Source organism: Arvicola amphibius, chromosome 4 (genome assembly GCF_903992535.2).
Source record: "Arvicola amphibius chromosome 4, mArvAmp1.2, whole genome shotgun sequence".
Lineage (NCBI taxonomy): Eukaryota > Metazoa > Chordata > Mammalia > Rodentia > Cricetidae > Arvicola > Arvicola amphibius.
In genome coordinates, this window is record NC_052050.1 from 33,865,163 (window position 1) to 33,869,979 (window position 4,817).

The 4,817-nt window shown below is 40.4% G+C and overlaps 1 non-coding gene across 1 annotated transcript; it reads left to right on the plus strand.

The window, feature by feature from the left end:
* The first annotated feature begins 4,062 nt into the window (after positions 1-4,062).
* On the plus strand, positions 4,063-4,170 carry LOC119813774. Its single transcript, XR_005285234.1, has one exon. It is a non-coding gene; the product is annotated as a U6 spliceosomal RNA (small nuclear RNA).
* The last annotated feature ends 647 nt before the right edge of the window (positions 4,171-4,817 follow it).

The following is a 4,817-nucleotide window of genomic DNA, read 5'->3' on the forward strand; positions in this document are numbered from 1 at the left end:
TTTTTTGAGACGGGTTTTTCTGTAACAACAGCTCTGGCTATCTTGGAACTCTCTTTTGTAGACTGTGGTGGCCTCAAATTCACGGAGATCCACCTGCTTCTGCCTCCCAAGTGCTGGAATTAAAGGCATGCGCCACCACCTTTCATGAAGACATTATAGGTATATCACGTACTTATTTCCAGTGTTTTTAATGTCATTTCCTTGTTTTATCATGTTGTGGACACAGCTCGTACAACATAAGCTGATGATTTAGCTTACTTTTAAAAACTCATTTTAGAGCAGGGTGGTGGTGGCAAATGCCTTTAATACCAACATTTAGGAAGCAGAGGCAGGCAGATCTCAGTGAGTTCAAGGTCAGTCTGGTCTACAAAGTGAGTTTCAGGACAGCCAGGATAGTTCAGAGAAGCCCAGTCTCAAAAAACCAAAACAAAACAAGAAAGTACTCATTTTGGGAAGAATAAATACTAGAAATTTACATTATCTATTGCTGTACTTGGAAAATCAATTTGATACCAAATAAGTTAAGGTGTTTATTATGTTAAAATATAAAGTTAAACGCTCACATAACCTAATTCAACACCTGGTTTTGTTTATTTTTAGGAAACAGGCTTAACATTTTAAATATAGTTATTACATATCCATATTGTTAGAGAAAAACTTAGAGATCATTTCATCAGGGGCTGGGGAGATACTTCATTTAATAAAATGCTTGCCATGCCGGCATGAAGATATGAGTTTTATCCTTGGAACCCACATGAAATAAACCTGAGGCAGGCAGATCACTGGATCTCACGAGACAGCCAGGACAGCTGAACCTGGGCGTCAAGCCAGTGAGGCTGTCTTAAAAGACCAGGGTGTACAGCTGGGGAATGACACTCTGAGATGTGATCAGGCCTCTACACACACACACAGAAAATCATTCTACCAATGTTTTTCCTGTGTGATGCATGTGTGCACATTTGTGTATGTGGGTGAATGTGGTTGTGATCCACAGTTCTCATGGGGTGTTCAGAGGACAAGCTCGTTGTTGGTCTTCGCTTTCTACTGTGTTTGAGACAGCATCTCATTGCACTGGTCTGCAAGCTCCCAGGGATTCTCCTGTCTCTGCCTCCAGATATGCCACAGGAGTGGCATGATTACAGGGGCATCTTAACTGCTGAGCCATCTTCCAGCCCCACTGTGTTTTATTTTTGTCAATAATGTTCTTAATCAAGTTTCTGTGGTTGGTGGTAAAGTTACAGTATAATCTGATAGGATGATCCTGGAACTAAAGTTAGACCCACATCTCACTCTGCCTGAGACTTCCAGAAGCCATGCCAATTTGGGCACCTTTATTTTTCATATTTACTTTTACTGCCTTCTTTATAAAGAAGATTGTTTATAGATGATGGTTTGATTTTCTGGCTTCTGTTTTTATAGAGGCATTATGAGGCAGTCACTGGAAATGATCAGCACTGAAAATATTGGAAACAATGGTATTTACTTTCAAGATCACAGAAGTGTGGTTGCTGCATACCTGTAATCCCAGCACTCAGAAGCTAAGGCATGAGGATTGCTGCTAGTTCCAGCCTAGCCTGAGCTGTACAAGACCCTGTGTCGAAAAAGAAATAAAACATCGTAAAAATCAATAATATTCAGATTACTCTTGTCATACGTTGAATTTCAGTTTTGAGACAAAGCTGAATTGTTTTATTGCTTTAGAAAACATACTGAGTTACAGGAGAGAAGCTGACTGTTCATAATATGTATTTTTAGTTAACATCAGTGCCTAAATTTACTGTTACTGTTAAAATTTACAGAACATTTTGCTCCCTTAGAACTGATTTTGGCATAAAAATATGTTGACAAGATTTCATGTATTTTTGACCACAATTTATTTCTTTGCCTGTTTTTAGTCCCAGTTCACCTTTGACATAGGCTTCTTGGTATTTCATATGTCCATTTGACTTCCTTCTATGTAGTGAGATGGAAAGTGAGTTTTTAAGCATTCTATTACTTTACGATTTTTATGTGTAACTTATGAAAATATAAAAATTATATTCATTCAAAAGGAATGGAGGGAGAACTCGAGATTATATCCTACCTACTTTTAAAACTAAGAAATTGCAAGATAAGGGACAAAAACCAAGCAGTGATGTAAAGAGAATTTATGACAAAAGCCATATAAATTGAGGCTCAGAGAAAAGTATAATTGCAAAACTAACTGGTTCAATAATAGGAAGTACAGGGGCTGGAGAGATGGCTCAGAGGTTAAGAGCACTGACTGCTCTTCCAGAGGTCCTGAGTTCAATTCCCAGCAATCACATGGTGGCTCACAACCATCTGTAATGAGATCTGGTGCCCTCTTCTGGCCTGCAAGTGTACATGCAGGCAGAACACTGTATACTTAATAAATAATAAAGAAAACATTAAAAAAATAGGAAGTACACTAGTTTTTTTTAAGATGCATTTTGTTTTTGCTTGCATGTATGCCTGTGTCAGGGTGTCATGAGTTAAAGCAATTGTGAGCTGCCATGTAGATACTGGGAATTGAACCCGGGTCCTCTGGGAGAGTAGTCAGTGCTCTTAACCACTGAGCCATCTCTCCAGTCCTAGCACACTAGTTCTTAGGAAGAAAAGATGGCAATGAAGACAAAAGTAAATAAAATGGCTTAGTCCTCCCCCAGCCAAGTGGTGCTGAAACATAAACCCAGCGCTTGGGAATTTAAAAAAAGACAGAAGAAGAAAAGAAACCAAGTGACTAGAGATTTTTTTTAAAAAGTCAACTTTTCTTGAAATCCAGTGCTTTTCCTGCACCAAAAGAAAGCCTGAAAGTAGAAGTCATAAAATACATATTTTTTTTGGTGGGGGGAAGGGAGCTTTTTTTGGCCTTTCGAAACATACTGAGTAGCCCTGATGGGCCTGGAGCTCAGAGGTGCTGGGATTAAAGGCATCGCCACTGTGCCCCAGTCTTGTTGGAATTGATAGGTCTCGCTGTGATTCACATGATTGTGGCCTTTATACATTGGTTTCCTGTAGATGTGCCCACACTAGATGACATCCTATGCAGACAAATTCGGAACATGCTTCTGAGCTCCCAATTCAAGTTTCTGAACTAACTGTGTCATAAACTTAGGAAGATAAAGGTTGCAGTACTTTAAATTGTTTCTTTTAACAGAAGGTGGGGTACCGTAGGCTCTAACAGAGGACTAATTACTAATTGGACCAATACAGCACCATAGATAGCAGCAATGCTTTTTCCCCTCACGGCGACACTTTATTTTTATTTTTACTGTAGGTTGACCCTCAGACCTACCCCTCAGTGCCCTACCACTGAGTTATATCCTTGACCTTGAACAAAACAAAACCAACTTCTCAACCACATCGCCAGGATTAGCCTTTAACTGGTGATGCTCTTATTTCGACCTCCTGAATAGCCAAGCTAACAGGGCAGGAGGCTAGGCCTGGATAGAACATGAACTATTAAAAGTCCTAGGTAACTGTGTGAGAAGTTTGTCTACTGTAGCTGTGTTACAGATACACGTGTAGGCATTTCAGTGAACAACGTTAGCTAAACTCAGTAAACAGCATCAACTGCCAGTTTAGCAATAAAATCAAGGTTTTTTTTTTTTAAAAAAATTTATGTGCACATTTGTGTGATGGTGTCAGGTCTCCTGGGCCTGGAGTTATGAACAGTTGTGAGCTGCTGGTGTGGGTGCTGGGAATTGACCCCAGGTCCCCTAAAAAAGCATCCCGTACTCTTAATTGCTGAGCTATCTCTCTAACCTACTAAGATCAAGTTCTTGTTTCTGATGTGATTATCTAAGAGATAAATCACTGACATAGCTACGGTTCCGGCACTGGGAACCATAGAGACGGCTCAGCAGTAAGAACCCTGGCTGCTCTTGCAGAGGACCTGGGTTCAGTTCCCAGCACCCACCTGGCAGCTCACAGCCTTCTGTACCCTACGTTGCAGGGGATCCAACTACTTTTTCTGGCCTCCATAGGAACCAGGTACATATGTGATGCACACACATACACGAAGGCAAACACTCAGAATAAAAGTAAATCTTAAAAAAATAAGTGCTTGCTTCAGCAGCACATATACTAAAATTGGAACGATACAGAGACGATTAGCATGGCCCCTTGCGCAAGGATGACATGCAAATTCGTGAAGCGGAAAAACAAACTGGGCAGTGGTGGCCATTCCTTTAATCCCAGCACTCGGGAAGCAGAGGCAGGTGGATTTCTGTGAGTACCATGCCAGCCTGGTCCACAGAGCTAGTTCCAGGACTGGCTCCATAGCTACAGAGAAACCCTGTCTCGAAAAACCAAAGATTAATTAAATAAATAATAAAAATAAATAAATTACAGTATTTGGGAGGTAAGGGCAGGAGATTCAGGAATTGAAGGGTACCCTTGAGTACATAGGACATTGAAGCCATCCTAGGCTACATGTGACCCATCTCACCTGCAATTAATGGTTTTCTATTTGGTTGTTTTCAATGTAAGTGAAAAAGCATAATGTAAGTAGGTTATCTTGGACATGTAGCCCTGTTGAACCATCACTTACTCAGACAAAGTGGACTAGAGCTTTGGAGACCTGCAAATGAGAGCCTCCTAGTCAGACAACTCCAGAGTTGTGGCAGAGAAATGATTTCAGCTCTAGACATTCAGGTTTTAGTACAGTTTGTTTTGAAGCGGTAGAAAATTGGCATCGTTTCCTGTGAACCTTTCTGGGTAGACTGCTAGATTTGCCCAAATAAGAACTTCGATTCTTCCTGTTTTGTGTTTTTAAATTTGTTTCTCTTTATTCCCATTGATGGTGTTCTTTTCTG